This window comes from Salvelinus sp. IW2-2015, linkage group LG3 (assembly GCF_002910315.2).
Source record: "Salvelinus sp. IW2-2015 linkage group LG3, ASM291031v2, whole genome shotgun sequence".
NCBI lineage: Eukaryota > Metazoa > Chordata > Actinopteri > Salmoniformes > Salmonidae > Salvelinus > Salvelinus sp. IW2-2015.
Window position 1 is genome coordinate 33664595 of NC_036840.1, and position 20395 is coordinate 33684989.

At 43.4% G+C, this 20395-nt stretch overlaps 1 pseudogene; it reads left to right on the forward strand.

Annotated features, from left to right (window-relative positions):
* The first annotated feature begins 17720 nt into the window (after positions 1–17720).
* Positions 17721–20395, forward strand: part of LOC111955149 (ependymin-like) — an 11929-nt pseudogene continuing 9254 nt past the window's right edge.

A 20395-nucleotide genomic window follows, 5' to 3' on the forward strand; every position in this document is an offset into this window, starting at 1 on the left:
GGTATATCAGGATGAGGAAGGAATACTCTACAACTGGTTGGGTATACAGGATGAGGAAGGAATACTCTACAACTGGTTGGGTATATCAGGATGAGGAAGGAATACTCTACAACTGGTTGGGTATATCAGGATGAGGAAGGAATACTCTACAACTGGTTGGGGATATTCAGGATGAGAAGGAATACTCTACAACTGGTTGGGTTATATCAGGATGAGGAAGGAATACTCTACAACTGGTTGGGTATATCAGGATGAGGAAGGAATACTCTACAACTGGTTGGGTTATATCCAGGAATATCAGGATGAGGAAGGAATACTCTACAACTGGTTGGGTATATCAGGATGAGGAAGGAATACTCTACAACTGGTTGGGGTATATCAGGATGAGGTAAGACAGTGTTGAAGTGCTTCAGGTATAATCAGTGGTTGCAACTTTGGTTTTAGAAGTGTATTATCCAGTAGGATAGAAACTCCAAACAGCCTGCCCGACTGCTCAGAGTCGTCCACATGGTCCTAAAGCACACCGTTGCCTCGTTTTGTATCACGTTCCAATGATAAAACTGGGGGACAAAAATGCAATTTCAGAATGTGGGTGCATGTCCCCCCCTGTCCCCAGTGAAAGTTGTGCCCCTGGGTATAATGCTCATCTGCCTATCCTCTCTAGTGGGATCAGTGTTTTACCAGTCCAGGTTCGCTGGTATATTGAACAAAAATTGAAATGTCAAAGATTTTTGAAGTTCATATAAGGAAATCAGTCAATTTAAATAAATCATTWGGCCCTAATCTATGGATTTCACATGACTGGGAATACAGATATGCATGTGTTGGTCACATATACCTTAAAAATCGGAAAACCAGTCAGTATCCGATGTGACCACCATTTGCCTCATGCAGCGCAACACATTGCCTTCGCATAATAGAGTTGATCAGGCTGTTGATTTTGGCCTGTGAAATGTTGTCCCACTCATCTTCAATGGCTGTGTGAAGTTGCTGGATATTGGAATTGGAACACACTGTCATACACGTCGATCCAGAATATCCCAAAAGAGGCTCAATGGGTGAGATGTCTGGTGAGAATGTAGGCCATCGAAGAACTGGGACATTTTCAGCATCCAGGAATTGTGAACAGATCCTTGCGACATAGGGTCACTCATTATCATACTGAAATATGAGGTGATAGCAGCGGATGACTGGCACCACAACTGGCCTCAGGATCTCGTCACGGTATTTCTGTGCATTCAAATTGCCATCCATAAAATGCAATTGTGTTCGTTGTCCATAGCTTATGCCTGCACATACCATAACCCCACAGCCACCATGGGGAACTCTCTTCACAACGTTGACATCAGCAAACCGCTCGCCCACACAACGCCATACACGTCGTCTGCAGTTGTGAGGCTGGTTGGTTGTACTGACAAATTCTCTAAAATGACATTGGAGGCAGCTTATGGTAGAGAAATTAACATGAAATTCTCTGGAAACAGCTCTGATGGACATTCCTGTAGTCAGCATGCCAATTGCATGCTCACTCAAAACTTGAGACATCTGTGACATTGTGTTGTGTGACAAAACTGCACATTGTAGAGTGGCCTTTTATTGTTCCCAGCACAAGGTGCACCTGTGTAAGGATCATGTTATTTAATCAGCTTCTTGATATGCCACACCTGTCCGTTGGATGGATTTTCTTGGCAAAGGGGAAATGCTCACTAACAGGGATGTAAACAAATGTATGCATAACATTTTTAAGAAATACACTACATGACCAAAAGTATGTGGACACCTGCTCGTCGAACATCTCATTCTAAAGTCATGGGCATTAATATGGAGTTTGTCCCTCCTTTGCTGCTATAACAGACTCCACTCTTCTTTCCACTAAATGTTGGAACATTGCTGCAGGGACTTGCTTCCATTCAGCCACAAGAGCATTAATGAGGTTGGGCACTGATGTTGGGCGATTAGGACTGTCTCGCAGTCGGCGTTCCAATTCATTCCAAAGGTGTTCGATGGGGTTGAGGTGAGAGTTCTGTGCAGGCCAGTCAAGTTCTTTCACACCAATCTCGACAAACTATTTCTTTATGGACCTAGCTTTATGCAGTGGTTGAAAAAGTACCTAATGGTCATATTTGAGTAAAAGTAAAGATTTATTGATAGAAAATGACTCAAGTAAAAGTGAAAGTCACCCAGTAAAATACTACTTGAGTAAAAGTCTAAAAGTATTTTGTTTTAAATATACGGAAGTGTCAAAAGTAAATGTAATTGCTAAAATATACTTCAGTTCAAAAGAAACAGTATGAATCATTTAAAATTCCTTATATTAAGCAAACCAGATGGCACACACACAAAAAAAAAAAAATACGGATAGCCAGGGGCTCACTACAACACTCAGACATAATTTACAAACGAAGCATTTGTGTTTCATAAGTCTGCTGATCAGAGGCAGTAGGGATGACTCTTGATTAGTGCGTGAGTTTAACTATTTTCCTGTCAGTTTTTCACTCAGTTTTTCACAATTACTGACATTCAAGCCTAGTAAAAATTCCCAGTCATAGGTCAGTTAGGATCACCACTTTATTTTAAGAATGTGAAATGTCAGAAAAATATTTATTTCAGCTTTTATTTCTTTCATCACATTCCCAGTTGGTCAGAAGTTTACATACACTCAATTAGTATTTGGTAGTATTGCCTTTAAATTGTTTAACTTGGGTCAAACGTTTCGGGTAGCCTTCCACAAGCTTCCCACAATAAGTTGGGTGAATTTTGGCCCATTCCTCCTGACAGAGCTGGTTTAACTGAGTCAGGTTTGTAGGCCTCCTTGCTCGCACACGATTTTTCAGTTCCGGCCACAAATTTTCTGTAGGATTGAGGTCAGGGCTTTGTGATGGCCACTCCAATATCTTGACTTTGTTGTCCATTTTGCCACAACTTTGGAAGTATGCTTGGGGTCATTGTCCATTTTGAAGACCCATTTGCGACCAAGCTTTAGCTTCCTGACTGATGTCTTGAGATGTTGCTTCAATATATCCACATCATTTTCCTTCCACATGATGCCATATTTTTTGGGAAGTGCTCCTGCAGCTAAGCACCCCCACAACATGATGCTGCCAACCCCATGCTTCACGGTTGGGATGGTGTTCTTCGGCTTGCAAGCCCCCCCCTTTTCCTCCAAACATAACGATGGTCATTATGGCCAAACAGTTCTATTTTTGTTTCCTCAGACCAGAGGACATTTCTCCAAAAAGTACGATCTTTGTCCCCATGTGCAGTTGCAAAACGTAGTCTGGCTTTTTTATGGCGGTTTTGGAGCAGTGGCTTCTTCCTTGCTGAGCAGCCTTTCATGTTATGTCAATAGAGGACTCGTTTTACTGTGGATATAGATACTTTTGTACCTGTTTCCTCCAGCATCTTCACAAGGTCCTTTGCTGTTGTTCTGGGATTGATTTGCACTTTTCGTACCAAAGTACGTTCATCTCTAGAAGACAGAACGCGTCTCCTTGCTGAGCGGAATGATGGCTGCATGGTCCCATGGTGTTTATACTTGCGTACTATTGTTTGTACAGATGAATGTACAGATGAATACCATCAGGCATTTGGAATTGCTCCCATGGATGAACCAGACTTGTGGAGGTCTACAATATTTGTTCTCAGGTCTTGGCTGATTTATTTAGATTTTCCCATGATGTCAAGCAAAGAGGCACTGAGTTTGAAGGTATGGCCTTGAAATACATCCACAGGTACACGTCCAATTGATTCAAATTATAATACCACAATATTACATTACAATGTACGTGTGTGTAGAGTGAGTAAGTTAGCGTGTGCGTGCGTATGCCGGTGTGTGTCTCTTTAACAATTAACAATGGTTTAATAATCCAACAGGTGCAGACAATAGACAGGTCAAGGCAGGCAGGGGTCAGTAAACCAGAGGTGGGGCAACGGTACTGGACGGCAGGCAGGCTCAGGGTCAGGGTAGGCAAAGGTCAATGATCCAGAGGTGGGGAAAAGGTACAGGTCGGCAGGCAGGCTCAAGGTCAAGGGTAGGCAGAGTGGTCAGGCAGACGGGCTCCGAGTCAAGACAGGCAAGGGTCAAAACCAGGAGGGTGAGAAAAAGAGAGACTGGGAAAAGCAGGAGCTGAGACAAAAATGCTGGTTGACTTGACAAACAAGACTAACTGGCAACAGACAAACAGAGAACACAGGTATAAARAKACAGGGGATAATGGGGAAGATGGGCGACATCTGGAGGGGGTGGAGACAATCACAAAGACAGGTGAAACAGATCAGGGTGTGACAGTATTCCCCCCTCTAGGGGCACCACCTGGCCTCCTACCTGGGCGCATACCTGGTTGGCCGGGGTGCTGGCGGTGGAAGTCGGCAATAAGGGCTGGGTCCAGGATGTCTCTAGCGGGTATCCAGCACCTCTCCTCCAGGCTATAACCCTCCCAGTCAACCAGGTACTGGAAACCCCTGCCCCGTGGTCGAACACTCAGGAGGCGGCTCACCGTGTACGCCAGATGGCCATCGATGACACGGGGAGGAGGGGTGGGCCTGGAAACAGAAGACAAAGGGCTGTGAGACACGGGCTTAATCCTAGACACATGGAAAGTAGGGTGAATACGGAGGGTACGGAGTAACAAAAGACAATCAGCAGTGGGGCTAATGACTCTAGAGATGGGGAACGGAACGATGAAATGGAGGGAAAGTTTACAGGAGAACCATACCCTCTGCCTGAGCCGATAGAGTGGAGCAGGGGTCCGGTGGTGATCCGCTTGTCGCCTATACCTGGAAATGGTCTTCAACAGAGCAGCCCGGGCTCTCTTCCAGGTACGGCGACAGCAGCGGATGAACATCTGGGCAGAGGGATTGCTGACTTCCTCCTCTTGCTCAGGGAAGATCGGAGGCTGATATCCCAAGGAACACTCGAAGAGCAAGAGACTCGTGGAAGAGCAATGAAGGGTGTTGCGGGTGTACTCAACCCGTACTGACTCCAGGTGACTCCAGGTGGTAGGGTTGGCGGAGGCAGAGTAGTGTCGTCTCTATGTCCTGGTTGGCTCGCTCCGACTGGCTGTTGGACTGGGGTTGGATACGGAAGACAGGCTGGCCGACGACCCAATGAGCTAGCAGAACGCCTTCCAGAACCGGGACGAGAACTACGGACCCAGGTCGGAGACCATGTCCACCGGGAGTCCGTGGAACCGGAAGACGTGCTGCACCATAAGCTGGGCCGTCTCTTTGCCTGAGGGTAGTTTGGGGAGAGGAATGAATTGGGCGGCTTTGGAAAACCGGTCGACCACAGTCAGGATGGCAGTGTTGCCCTCAGACGGGGGGAAACCCGTGACGAAATCCAAGGATATATGGGACCAGGGACYGTGAGGGACAGGCAGTGGTTGGAGAAGACCAGCCAGAGCTTGCCGAGGAGTCTTGTTCTGTACGCAGACCGTGCAGGCGGCGACAAACGCGGCAACATCCGGAACCATAGTAGGCCACCAAAAGCGTTGTCYCACGAAGGCCAGGGTCAGACGGGAGCCCGGGTGACAGGCAAGCCTGGAGGAATGGGCCCACTCCAGGACCGCGGAGCGGACAGCATCAGGCACAAACATCCGGTTACCTGGGCCCCCCCTCCAGGGTTCGGCTGGGACCACTGCGCCTCCCGCACCTGTTTCCCTATACCCCAGCTGAGTGCCATCGCCAGGCACGAGGTGGAAAGGATGGTCTTGGGCTCTGGGGTGGTAACCGTGGGGTTATAGCGGCGAGACAGGGCATCCGGCTTGACGTTCTTGGACCCCGGCCGGTAGGAGAGGGAAAGGTTGATCCGGGTAAACAATAGGGCCAATCTCGCTTGCCTGGAGTTGAGGAGCTTGGCAGTGCAGAGATACTCCAGGTTTTTGTGGTCGGTCCACACAATGAATGGATGTTCCGCCACTTCTAGACAGTGCCTCCATTCCTCCAACGTCATCTTCACTGCGAGAAACTCCCGATTCCCCACATCGTAGTTCCTCTCCGTGGCGTTGAGGTGGTGGGAGAAGGCGGCGCAGGGATGCAGCATACGGTCCAGGGCAGAACGTTGGGACAGTACAGCTCCCACTCCGACATCCGAAGAATCGGCCTCCACCACGAACTGACTGGAAGGGTCAGGATGAACCAGGATAGGAGCAGTGGTGAAGCGGTGTTTAAGGTCCCGGAATGCCCAGTCAGCGGCAGAGTACCACGTGAACGGAACCTTGGTAGAGTTGTGTGCAGACGGGGGAGGCCAGGGTGCTGTAACCCTGGATAAAGTGGCGATAAAAGTTGGCGAACCCCAGGAAGCATTGCAGCGGCACCCTGGACATAGGCTGGGACCAATCCACCGCTCTCACCTTCTCGGGATCCATCTGGACATGATGTAGCCCATCTCTGCTGGGAATGGTGGAGCAATGGGAATGGTAGATGGGAATGGGAAAGGGAATGGTGGAGCGATGGAACTCGCACTTTTCCGCCTTAACAAACAACTGGTTCTCCAGAAGGTGCTGGAGAACCTTCTGCAGGAGAAGATGAGGATGTTGTCAATGTAGACGAAGATGAACCTGTTCAACATATCGCGGAGAACATCCTTCCCCAGAGCCTGGAACACAGCAGGGGCGTTGTTGAGGCCAAAGGGCATGACCAAATATTCGTAGTGGCCACTGGCCGCGTTGAAGGCGGTCTTCCACTCGCCCTCCCCTCGTATCCGCACCAGGTGGTAGGTGTTTCTTAGATCAAGCTTGGAGAAAACAGGAGTGCCTCGAAGGCTGAGYAAATTATTGGTAGCGGATAACGGTTCTTCACAGTAATGTCAATGAGTCCCCYGTAGTCAATGCACAGACGAACTCTGCGCCAGCTGGAGAGGAAGAGGGACGGATAAATCCTGCAGCTAGGGAGTCCCCAATGTAGGTCTCCATAGCCTTGGTCTCTGGCCCCGACAGTCCCCGGGGCGGAGTGGTGCTAGGGAGAAGGTCAATCCCACAGTCATAGGGGTGGTGCGGCGGAAGGGAAGTGGCCCGGGACTTGCTGAACACCTCCCGGAACACCTCCAGGAATGGCGAAAAGGTCCGGAGCAACTTCTGAGCCCCCAGGAAGACATCCCGGGGCAGGTTGCGCCGACTTCAGACAATGGGCGTGGCAGAACGGACTCCAGTCCATGATAGCACCCATAGACCAGTTTATGAGGGGATTGTGTCTTTCTGGGTAAGTCTCTAAGAGCTTTCCACACCTGGAGTCCATTATTCTTTTAAAAATTCTTCAAGCTCTGTCAAATTGATTGTTGATCATTGCTAGACAATCWTTTTCAGGTCTTACCATAGATTTTCAAGTAGATTTTAAGTCAAAACTGTAACTCGGCCACTCAGGAACAATCGCTGTCTTCTTGGTAAGCAACACCAGTGTTTTAGGTTATTGTCCTGCTGAAAGGTGAATTAATCTCTCAGCGTCTGGTGGAAAGCAGACTGAAACAGGTTTTCCTCTAGGATTTTGCCGGTGCTTAGCTCCATTCCGTTTCTTTTTTATCCTGAAAAACTCACCAGTCCTTAACAACTACAAGTATACCCATAACATGATGCAGCCACCACTATGCTTGAAAATATGAAGAATTTCTAAGAGGATGGTCTCTCAAAAAAAACAAATTCTGGTTGGCTTTTCTTTGGATTTTCTCTGACCATATCGATTGTGTTATAGTCTCCTACATTATTGTAAGATTTCTACAAACTTTAAAGTGTTTTCTTTCCAATGGTACGAATTATATGGATATCCTGGCTTCAGGGCCTGAGCTACAGGCAGTTTACTTTGGGCACGTCATTCAGACAGGAAGTGGAGAAAAAAGTTGCCTAGCCCTAAGAAGTTATTAAGGTACAGTATCTTTACTTTTACTCAAGTATGACAATTGGGTACTTTTTCCACCGCTGGGCATGTGTTGTTGAAATGTGTGAATGGTAGACTATGAGTCATGGTCAAAAGTAATGCACTATAAAGGGAATAGGGTGACATTTGGGATGCAAACTACAACAATAAAAAAATATATAATAATAGTATCTGAGTCTTTTGACTATAAATGTCTTACTGATACAAGATGCAAGCCAAAGCATTTTTTTATTTTTATACTTTGAACTGTTTTAAACTTTTGGTTGATTTTGATATGTTAGGCTCTGCTGAAGGTGTCCATCTTGTCCAGTGATCCCCAGTGTGCGGCTGCTGTGGTCTTCCTGGTGGGTTGGTTCCTGTACTGAACAGATGAAGATCACCAAGCTCCTCCAAAGACACCACTCAGAACCCCCATCGCCCCCAGCTGGTCATAGGACAGGCCAGGGTCTGATTTGTTATTTGTTTGTTTTTTACTGACTGTGATATAAGAGTTTAGCACCTCATCATTCTGTGTCTCCAGGCTGTGTATTGCAATACTGGTTAGCTGTTTTTCATTTACCATAATATCAAGATAAATCTCCTTACCATTTTGAATGGTGCTCTGTACCATTTGTCATGGCTTATTGTCTCAGGTCAACTCCAGAAGACAGTACAAACTGAGCAGTCTCATCAACACTAGAGGAACAGCAGATACAACAGGTAGGCTTTCAAAATCTAAATTGTTCTTACTGATTGGTATGTAGTAGTCGTTTTTCCTACAAGGGTCTGTATTGACGTGTGTTTTATTCTGCAGGTTGATGGGTATATCACTCTGATAGTGATAGGACCCTTATACAGGTGGTTAGATTGGAAGTGCGTGAACAGGTACCACAAAACCTAGATAAGGAGAGAAAGACATCACGTTGTGATGTTATATACGTATGTATCCTTTCTCCCCATCTCTGAACTGTGTTCTGTCTCAGGACTGTGGCTGGAGGCTGCCGAGCTGATCTGGAACTCTTTGGTTGGCTATTACGCTCTTCCTTTCAATCTGATAGGTGGCGCCAAAATAACACAACAAATCTGTGAACTGCTCATATTTTCCTCCGTTGGTCTTATAACTACTTTATAAAGGTTTAATATGTGTTTAGTATGTGCTTTGATTTAGTATGTGCTTTGATTTTTAGGSCATTGGAACGTCCCTTGGGATTCTGGCCAACATTATGGCGTCTATGAACGAGACTTCCATGTGTTTTTTTATTTTTATATATACGTTATTTGTACGTTTTCAAATATGAGATCATATGTTTTAGTTTTTTTGGGTTCTCTTTATTCGCACCAAAGAAAATAAGTGAAAAACAAAACAGTGGTAAAACCGGTGTGCAGGCGAGGTTGGAAGACCAAAAGGGCTGAAATGAAAACCACACCACTAATGTAAGTACACCAAGGTGACCCCCKGTCTTCACTTGAACRTATTGAGGGATGATGAGGTTTTGACAATGTGAAGATAAGAATTCCAGAGAAGAGACATTGATATCAATACAACATCCCAGTCCTTTATATCCCACCCATCCTTCACACTTTTTTGGTTACTACATGATTCCATATGTGTTATTTCATAGTTTTGATGTCTTCACTATTATTCTACAACATAGAAAATAGTAAAAAATTAAGAAAACCCCTGGAATGAGTAGGTGTGTCCAAACTTTTGACTGGTACTGTATATAAAAAATATGTGGGCCTGTTCTGCATGTTAMTTTGGCATTAATTCAAGCCCTTTGGGTGCTGCCATASARTTACATTTGAAGTGCCCATCCAAGAAGGCTCAAGGTCCACCCTATGGGACTCCCAATCACGGCCAGTTGTGATACAGCCTGGAATCAAARCAAGGTCTGCTGTGACGCCTCTAGCACTGAGATGCAGTGCCTTGGACCGCTGCGTCACTTGGGAGCCCTGTATGCTGCTGCATAATGATGTAATATGCAAGGGAGATATGTATACTGTAGCTAAGAAAGTATTATAAAGTGTATGTTGTGTAGTAAGCTGTTAGTAGCCCATGTGCCTCACCCTAATCATTTGGTCCCTTTCCCCCTCATAATTTAGCCTACTTTTCTGAGAAGAGAAATGTAATCATTGAATATTGTAAGAACTACCATTGTCTGCTTATATGCCCCCTTCATTTATCCTACTGTTCTGACCTGGTGTACAGGGAGAATACTGTAAAAACAACCCATGTTCTGAATTTGGTCATGTACATTTCAAAAGTGCTGAACAAACAGTTATATTGACTACGTCTGTCCTAGCTCGCTCTATAATGTCTTAATCAAAATTATGGATTTCCTCGTATCCGCTCGTCGTTCCCTTATGCCATAATTTGTACGTCTCAATTGCCAGTAGAAACCACATTTGTTTAAGCAAGTCATGAGGTTGAATTAATTGTTTCGCTGCCAGACAAGGCTCCACTGATAGCCAGGTGTAGCGGTGGTAAGGATTCACTCCATGGTGCTGAAAAGAAAACTCTGCTGTTGGGACAGTTTTATTTAGGCTTTATGGGCACTGTTTGTCACCATTATAGTGCAATTAATGTATTTGTTTAGTGTTGTGTTGTGTAGTGGCTTTGCTGGCATGCATTGGAAAACTTTTTGTGGAGTTTGCCCCACCAAGATTGACATGCTAAAATRACTACTGGACAGAATAAAAAAAATTGCAATGATAATATAAACGGGTATGACAGAAACGGTGGATTCCTATTAGCACATCGCAGTCACTTACACAGGACATGACTGCCTACACTGAAATGTGAGAGCTGAACTATGTGAAAGAWAGGCTTTCTACATGTTTAGGGCTCCCGAGTGGCGCAGCAGTCTAAGGCACTGCATCTCAGTGCTAGAGGCGTCACCACAAACACCCTGGTTCGAATCCAGGCTGTATCACAACCGGCCGTGATTGGGAGTCCCATAGGGAGGTGCACAATTGGCCCAGCATCATCCAGGCTTGGTTGGTGTATGCCGTCATTGTAAATAAGAATTTGTTCTTAACTGACTTGCCTAGTTAAATAAAGATAAAACAAAAAAATTCTATGAAAGGGGACCACGCCAGGCCAAATTTCTCTGACCTCAATCCTATAGAAAATTTGTGGGCAGAACTGAAAAAGCGTGTGTGAGGAAGGAGGCATACAAACCTGACTCATTTACACCAGCTCTGTCAGGAGGAATGGGCCAAAATGAACCCATCTTATTGTGTGAAGCTTGTGGAAGGCTACCAAATACTAGTTGAGTGTATGTAAACTTCTGACCCACTGGATATGTGATGAAAGAAATAAAATCTCCTATTTTTCTGACATTTCACATTCTTAAAATAAAGTGGTGATCCTAATTGACCAAAGACAGGAAATGTTTCCTTAAATGTAAGGAATTGTGAAAAACTGAGTTTAAATGTATTTGTCTAAGGTGTATGTAAACTGTAGATGTGAAAATGCTTCAAATATGAGTTCCCAAAACCCCAAACCCCCAAAACATATGTCCCACAGTTGCTGGACTCTGATGGCATCTCAAACACTTTGGGTCCACATTTAGACTTCCGTGTGTTTAAGACCAGTCCGGGCATTGACTTGGTGAGCACTCAGTCTTAACCAATGCAATAACTTGTGTCCTAAAGATACACATTGACATCAGCATAAATTTGATGATTTATGATATTGATGATATTTTTCTAATATCTCTGACCCCTGCATGACCTTAGTGTATGTATTTATGTCTGGAGCACTGTTTCCTTGGTGACAGTGGCCACCGTCTCCTCTAAGCAGCTGAGGCAGCCAAAATGGCAGTGGTGTACAGCCAATATGCCTCGCTATATGCGCTGACCAATGTGGTGAGTCCTCTCTTTCTCTGTTTTGTGGTTGTTGTTTTTTGGCGCTTGTGGTGAATGAGAGAGAAAATAAGTATTCTAGAGAGGCTGGAGCTTACTGCTATAGGTGAGCACTGTAGCACGACTGCTTGTTAACATTTTACCTGATATTATGCCAATGCTATTCTCTCTCTCTCTCTCTTTCTTTATCATTATCTCACTCTCTCTCTCATCCCTGTCTCTCTCCAGGTCCTACAGTTRCTCAGTAAAATGCCCCCGTTGGACAAACACTTGGCCAACCCACCAAAACAGAGGAGGGCATGGTCACTAGCAAACAGGAGCTCCAAACCTTCCTCAAGGCAGCCTACTCCCTGTCCGTCAATCACAAGTGGCTGGGCACCCCTCAGAAGACAGTGTAACAAGCCAGATTGGTATGCCTATTGCCATGCAGAAAGCCAAGAGAGTCGGATAACCCAGGTAAAGAATCTACTATGGGTCAAACCATTCCTGAACCCAGACAAGGGGTGGTTCATCCCGGACAGCTACAGATACGTTGTGGAGGAAAGAGTGGTGCGGTTCACTCTAGATGGTTTCTCCCAGGTGATGGGGAGGTTCAGGCAGTACCATGCCTCAGTGTAAAATGCGTCTGAGGCAAGCTGTAGGAGGAAACATGAGGGACCCCGAGCCCAAAAAAAGTAACACATAAAGAAGAGTTACACTGAGACAAAGCACCCAATACCWCTTTTGGTTTCCCCCAAAGTTACTTTAGGAACAGGAGCTCTGTARGACTCTGGGCAGTATTGAAGAGCTACCAAACAATAGCTATAACAAAATGGCTACAGAATCACTTAGTAGAAGCACAGATAGAACAATGAGACAGATATTTCACTGGATGTTTAAATGTGAAGCATCCGCTTGGTGTTTCCACTCACTTCCAAATATGGTAGTGAGAGGAAGCCCACTGGCGGGCAGTGGGAGAAGATGGAGRGAGATGGATTTTGGCCGACATTCTGTAAATGTTCTCATCAATGAAACATTTGATCTCAATACAGTTTTCTGTTTCCAAAACTAGAATCTGTTATGAACAAAGTGGACCAAGGTTTGTAAACTTTAACCTTTGCAAACGTTTTTTTTTAATTGCATTTTTTAGGAGTGCAAAGGCGAATTGAGTTATTGCACATGCACACTTCACAGAGTAGGCTTTTCCTAACGAAAATATGCAGATGATGCTAGAACGCACCAATAGGATCTCGCTAACTCGTGCTTGGCTCTGCCCCCCTCCTTGCTTGTTCTGCCCACTATGGCTCATTTGTTCCCATTAGAAATGACTGGCTGTGGTCTATCTTGGTGTAGTCATAAAAATCTTTGGTAGCAGCCTTGGGTCTTTATTTGAAAAAGTGTCTGTGAACAGCACTGGGTCTCCCCTCGACAATAGTGTCAACAAAGATAGCAGTGTTCAGCATAAGGAAAACATGGAGAATCTGTACYGTCCAAACAGTCTCATTGAGCTTAGTGACGATGGGTTGGACAATGGGTCAGAGCCTAAAAGCAAGACCGGGGAAAGAAATGGTCCCAAAGCAAGCCTCAGTGTTCAGACAGGATCCAACTCTTCCACTCGGGTCACTTCCTCTTCCTCCACCCACACAGGAAGTGATGTCATAGGATGCCACCTTTCCAACAAGTCAGTTTGTCAAATTACTGCCCTGCTAGCGCTTTCCCCAGTCAAAAGTACTGTTATTGTGAAGTGGAAATGTCTAGGAGCAACAACGGCTCAGCCGCGAAGTGTTAGGCCACACAAGCTCACAGAACAGGAACGCCGAGTGCAACACTAACTACCGACTGCCTCTGGAAGCAAGGTCAGCACAAGAGCTGTTTGTCAGGGGGTTTCATGAAATGGGTTTCCATGGCCCAGCACTCGCACACAAGCCTAAYATCACCATGCACAATGCGAAGCATCGGCTGGAGTGGTGTAAAGCTTGCCGCCATTGGACTCTGGACCATTGGACTCTGGAGCAGTGGATACGCGATCTCTGGAATGATGAATCACACTTCACCATCTGGCAGTCCGACACAAATCTGGGTTTGGRGGATGCCAGGAGAACGCTACCTGTCTGAATGCATATTGCCAACTGTAAAGTTTGGTGGAGGAAGAATAATGGTCTGGGGCTGTTTTCCATGGTTRGGGCTAGGCCCCTTTAGTTCCAGTTAACAGGAATGTTCAGGGTGGTATGGTTACAAGCGAAACAATATATTTACACCCATTTTCTCCCCGAATTACGAGGCGAAGGTCGAGTCATGCGTCCTCCYAAACATGACCRGCCTGGCCGCYCTAATAACASAGTTCAAAATGAAATATTGCTATACTTTTACAGACGTCACCAACACCCACACACACAATTATTCCCACTCAAAATAGGAATAATTTTATTTACTTTTTAAATGAATATTGTGTCAAAGCCAGACTTCACCAAATCAAATTGATTTTTATGTACYGTATTGACACCCTTGGTAAAGATGAACAATAATGACTGTATAAAATAAATAATTCAAATACTGAGCTATATTTTATGCTGTATATAATTTTGGGGGAAATTATATTATTTTATATCAATACTAATTGCTGAGAGGGAGAGATTTTGTTTAACAAGTAATACTTTTTTCTCCAAAAGGTAGGGGTCAAAATGATTGACACCCCTAAATATTCTTATAAAAGTAATCAAAAGTTGAGTATTTGGTCCCATATTCCTAGCACACAATGACTATATCAAACCTGTGACTCTGCTTGTTGGATGCAGTCGCAATTCGTTTTGGTTGTGTTTCAGATTATTCTGTACCTCTCGCCATTACCAAAAATGGTTTTGGGAGTATGATCTTTGACCCTCTGTAACTTTCTCACTCATCATTGTTCACAATTCATTCAGGATTATCTGTAACCATGGTAGCATCCACATTCATGTAGAAGTGTTKAATTCTATTCTCATTTACAATGACAGTATAGAGTCATTATTGCTCATCTTTATTTCATACAAAGTGAGTGTGCTTTACACTAGAAGTAAAAAAAAAACAACGTCACTGTGATCATATTGAAAAAATGATTATTTCGAAAGAAGTGAACTTTCCCCTACTTAGACAGCTGGTTGTTGTGTTTCAAATTTTGACGGGGAATGAGGTGGTGGACTGTGTGACAGTGGAGCCCTACATGCTGGTCGACTGTGTGAAGCTCACCAACAACACTGCTAAAATGGACAGGAGGTGCAAGGCGTGTGTGTGCGTGCTTGCGTGTGTGTGTGTGTTTGTGTGTGTGTGTTTGTGTGTGTGTCAGCATATGTCTCAGGTGACTGTACAGCAGGGTTGACCCTGTTGTGAAAACAGCAGTGTAGTGAAACACATTCAGTGACATGTGATTCCATTTCTGGAAGTGAGAATTGTCAGAACCTTTACTGACCTCACCACAGAAAACTGTTGAGATTCTGTTGAAATTCAGCCTGTACTGTATCTTCAAATCAAATACTGTAAATGTTTTTGTGACCTTTGAATCCACTCTCATGTATCTAGGTGTTTATCACCTAAGGTCTGCCCTTTGTTGTAGCCTACAAAAAGACTAGGAATCTCATCGTCTACATGTTTGATTTAAATTGACATTGATCTGTTTTATTTGCCTTTTGAGGCATATAGCAGGGAAGGTGGGTGATGTTGAAATGCTTCAACGGACGTTTTTATGGGCTAGTTGAAGCAAAACTTGCTTAGCAGAGGATGGTTCCGATCCATCGACCTCTGTGTTATGGGCCCAGCACGCTTCCGCTGCGCCACTCTGCTTTCATCCACCCCAGATGAGACTCTGATGATGAGTCTCAATCACTGGTTTAGGAGGCCAGAGCCMTATCCATTAGGTCACTAGGGCACTGTTAAATAGGAAATAACTATATGAACTGTCAGAAGTAGTGAAAGAAAATCTGCATGGGAAGGTCTGAGGCCTGCCCATGGAATGAGGCTTTTTTCATCCCTGTTTGCACTTCATAGCTAAAATCTAACTGGATAACAGAGAATGGTTTCGATTCATTGACATCTGGGTTATGAGCCRAGCACGCTTCCCCTYCGCCWCTCTGCTTCCCATGTCTTCTGCTGAGGAAGGAGGCATATAGCAGGGAAGGTGGGTGTATAATGTTAACACTCTTCAATGGAAGTTTATATTGTATTTAATCAGATCACAGTAACTGCTACTGTGTTACTGTGTTTCCTTTCAGCAGTCGAGCGGTTCAACCAAACAAGGAAGTAGCGTCCCATGCTCTGGTTAGATAAGCCAGTTTAGCGCCTGACATTAACAACAAACAAATGAGTCTCCAAATGATTTGTTAATTCAGTGGTACCTTGTAACATCTCTCTTAGTGCACAATGGCTGTATTCAATAGGCACCAAATGGAAGAAAACTGACTGTAACAGGGAGGGACTACTTAGACTTGTCCAATAAGAAARGCTKATTTTGTTTTCTGTTGCAAAAACATTTAAAAACATTTTCAGCTATGTGCCCTAATGAATACAACCCAGGATGGCTTGTATAATATTCACTAGGTATAAGTTCAGATGGTCTAGTTCCTTGCATCAGGTGACTCGCCCACCTTCTCGAGATCATATGACCGTGATGTCACAGATGTTGCTATTAGCACTCGTGACCTGTTTTATTCCTGACCATTACAGGCTTTACTAGCTTCCTTCTTCAACAAGGGTTATTTAGACAACAAGCCCCAAAATGCAGTACTRACAGTTGGGGGGACTTTGAGATACAGATCAAGTTTATTTACACAATCAAAATGATTGTTTTTATTAGTTTGTGGCACCAGCTCATTTGCTTGGAGGGAAACAGGTACAATAGCACCTGCCTTAACAGTACATCCAAAGTGGAGGCTGCTGAGGGGAGGACAGGCTCATAATAATGGCTGGAACGGAGTGAATGGAATGGCATCCAACCATGTGTTTGATGTATTTGATATCGTTTCACTGATTCCACTCCACCCATTACCACGAGCGCGTCCTCCTCAATATAGGTGCCACCGACCTCCTGTGATACAAACAAGTATTCATAGGAAGGTCTTTTTGTAGAAACGTACCTATCACAACATAAAAGCCATATAAAATGCCATCTTTACCAGTTGTGAAGTTGTAAATACCATGCTTTTGTTTTTTTTACCGTGCTTTCGAAACTCGTTGAGAAACGCTGACTCCACAAACTGTGTAAACCATAAACTAGAAGTACAYCTATCATGCTTGTAAACTAATTTTAGTGTCCAAAAACCATATTCATAGATTTATTTTATAAATACATCTTTGTTGTTGCATTTAATTGCAGAAAATGATGTTATCGAYGTAATTTCCTAAGTAGGTGACATCAGAGGGGAGCATGTGGGAGAAGTGGGTGCTCAGGATGATAGWCGAGTTTCCCACTAGTAATTACCAGTTGGAGGGCCATTCAAGTGGATTTTTCTCAGTTGTATGTGGTAAATTCCCACTTCCCACTTAGTTATGAACGCAGCATTAGCCTGGCCTATTAGCCTGACTTAATGATCGGCTATGAAAAGCCAACTGACATTTATTCCTGATTATTATTGACCTGCTTGTCATTTATGAACATTTTGAACATCTTGGCCATGTTCTGTTATAATCTCCACCCGGCACAGCCAGAAGAGGACTGGCCACCCCTCATAGCCTGGTTCCTCTCAGGTTTCTCTAGGTTTTGGCCTTTCTAGGGAGTTTTTCCTAGCCACTGTGCTTCTACACCTGCATTGCTTGCTGTTTGGGGTTTAGTAGGCTGGTTTCTGTACAGCACTTCGAGAATATAGCTGATATACGAAGGGCTATATAAAATAAACTTGATTTGATTTGATTTGCCTATGGAAACATATTATTCTTTGGTCTCATAGGACAGGGGTTTCTGGGCCTCTCTGGTGAAAAGGAAAACCTGAATCCAGTGCTGGCCCTAGGATCTGGAGCCTCAGTATCGTACTGTTTATAAGGAAGTGAAAGCGCTCCTGCAGCAGTCAGTCTGCTTATTGGTGTGTTGAGTGAGTGTGTGGAACATTGGAAGCATGAGGACCTTCGTGTTGTTGATGTGCCTTGCAGTGGGCTGCCTGCTCAGGTACCTCATACGTGCAGTAAGTAAAAGAAAGAGTGGGTGTTTGTGTGAGAGAGAGAGAGAGCAACGTGTTGTAAATTGAGTAGTAAACCTAAGAGCTGCAGTGTTATGAATGCCTGCCTCCAGTCAAAGATTAGCCACTGCGTACAGTATAACCCTGATTTAACACCTGTACTGTACAGTACTTGTACTGTAGGCAGAGCAGAGCTGGAAAAGTTGGTAGATGTTTTCTTCTATGTTTATAGTGTATAGGTCCACTTTTACAGCTAAATTGTGCATGTAAAATGTATAAATAATTCACTTATAAAACACCCCTGCCTCTCTCAGGGTCTCCCCCTCTTCTGACCGGAGCCCTCTCTGTGGTAAGTATGTGGTTTGTTTCTCCACAGTAGACGGGAATACATGGCTATGGAGTTTCCATGATGATAATACCAGAAGGAATATTTTGACTATAAAATATGGCTGTAAATATACAAATTATAATATATTGATATCCTGTCTTGTAAATTACAAAATCAAAAATACTAATTTGGTCACAAAAAAAGCAAAGAAAATAAAAAAGGAAAGCAAATGCTGATTGATATGGTAATTATTACATAATTTGCTATAATAATGATATACTCTGCTATGATAATGATATAACCTGCTATAATAATGATATTACTCTGCTATAATAATGATACTCTGCTATAATAATGAATAATCTGCTATAATAATAATGATATACTCTGCTATTAATTAATGATATACTCTGCTTTAATAATGATATACCGCTGATAATAATTTTATACTCTGCTATAATAATCCCTGTCACACTCCTGTCCTTTCAGGCAAATGAGAAGTTTTATGCAAATGCCAAATACACCTATGATGCGATGCTCAAGCGTATCCGCTTCAAGGAGGTTGGCTCTTATGAGAACAAGACATTCGGCATTGATGCCCTTCTGCTCTTCAGAGAGGTAACAAACACTTATTCACAACAATAACCATGTATTCACAATAACAACCATTTATTCAACATACCAGTACACAAAAATCCCAGTCATGCTAGGGCTGTCAAACGATCAAATGTTTTTAATCGAGTTAATTGCAAATTCCAAAATTTGCTCAAAGTGAGCTGTAATTTACAATTTTTCATATTTAAACGTCTTCATTTTGTCTAATGTAACGGTTCGCAGAATTTGTTTTTTGTTAGTTTTTTTGGGGGGTGGTGGGGGGTAGAGCAGCTTTAATATTGCAGATAGATTGGGGCTTCAATCAATGTAATTGTCTGCATCATTTTCAATCCCTCATATATTTCTTTAGTAAATATATATATATAAAATATATATTTAATATATTTTAATTTATTATTTTCACCTAACCCTACCACCCCTCCCCTAATTGGAGTAAACTAATGGACAACAACACTCAGGCTTCTACGTCCAGTTGATACATACTGTATTTTACGGACACAGTATATTTTACAATAGTTATCTTTAGTTTGTTTTTAGTCCCACACTTCAGCTAACTTCAACCCCTCTCATCTATAGCTGAAGAACATCCKGTTTTGATTTCTATTTGTCATTTATTTTTCAACTGTGCTGTGATGTTTCACAAAAGTTCWGAATCTTTCTATTCTCATAGTTTCCAAAACAGCATGGAATACAATTAAGTATGGGAGGAGTTCAAATTGAAGAAGTGGCAGAAACCAAACTATTGGGAGTGCAGCTAGACAACTGCTTATCATGGTCGTCTCAAATAACTCATCTATGTAAAAAAATATATAAAAACAGCATGCATAATCAGAAGGATAGCTAAATATTTACCAGGAAAAATCCTTAAGCAAATAACACAAGCATTAATTGAGAGTCAGGTGAACTACTGTTCTGTGGTCTGGGGAAATGCATCATTAAAGTGAAGTTAGGAGTCTGCAGATTGCACAGAACAAAGCAGCAAGGTGTAACGTTCTTCGTCGGGCGAAAGAGAGGAGGACCAAAATGCAGCGTGATGATTATCCATTTTAATAGAAGACTTAAACAACGAACAAAACAATAAACCGACAAAATGAACGAAGACGAAACAGTCCCGTAACGTAAACACAAGAACACAGCAACAGGAACAATCACCCACAACCCACAATACAAAACAGGCTACCTAAATATGGTTACCAATCAGAGACACGACTAACACCTGCCTCTGATTGAGAACAATATCAGGCAAAACACATAGAAATAGACAAACTAGACATACAACATAGAATGCCCACTCATATCACACCCTGACCAAACAAAAACATAGAAACAACAACGCAAACTATGGTCAAGGGCGTGACACAAGGATTGTTTTTAAGGTGGAGATATGGTTCTTCTGTTGCAGTCATGCGCAGTATTCTTGGTTGGTCATCAATCGACAAGATAATTGAAAAAAACATGTTTATTTTATTTCATAATATACATAATTTAAAACGGCCAAGTTCTATTCACAACGGTATTCAGTTGGTAAGAGACAGACTGTCACGTTCCTGACCTGTTTTCTGTAGTTTTGTAGTTTGTTGGTCAGGACGTGAGTGTGGGTGGGCATTTCTATTTTTTGTGT